Here is a 258-nt window from a genome sequence, read left to right on the forward strand (position 1 = left end):
AAAAGATATAAGTTATCATACACAAAACACAGTTAAAATATGAGAATAAAAGAAAAGTAAAACAACACAGTAACAACATCAAGAATTATAAATCAGACATTACAAAAGGTTAACAGGTAATGTGCTGACGAGCCTTATCTCCTTCTTTTATCATTCAGCGGACGGGATATTTTTCATCTAGATAATTAAAAAAGTCTATGAGTATTCTGGAAATGCAGCCAGAACAATGGTAAATGGATGGTAAATGGACCTGTATAG

This window comes from Morone saxatilis, unplaced genomic scaffold (assembly GCF_004916995.1).
Source record: "Morone saxatilis isolate NCDOM2014 unplaced genomic scaffold, NCSU_SB_2.0 Contig14, whole genome shotgun sequence".
NCBI lineage: Eukaryota > Metazoa > Chordata > Actinopteri > Moronidae > Morone > Morone saxatilis.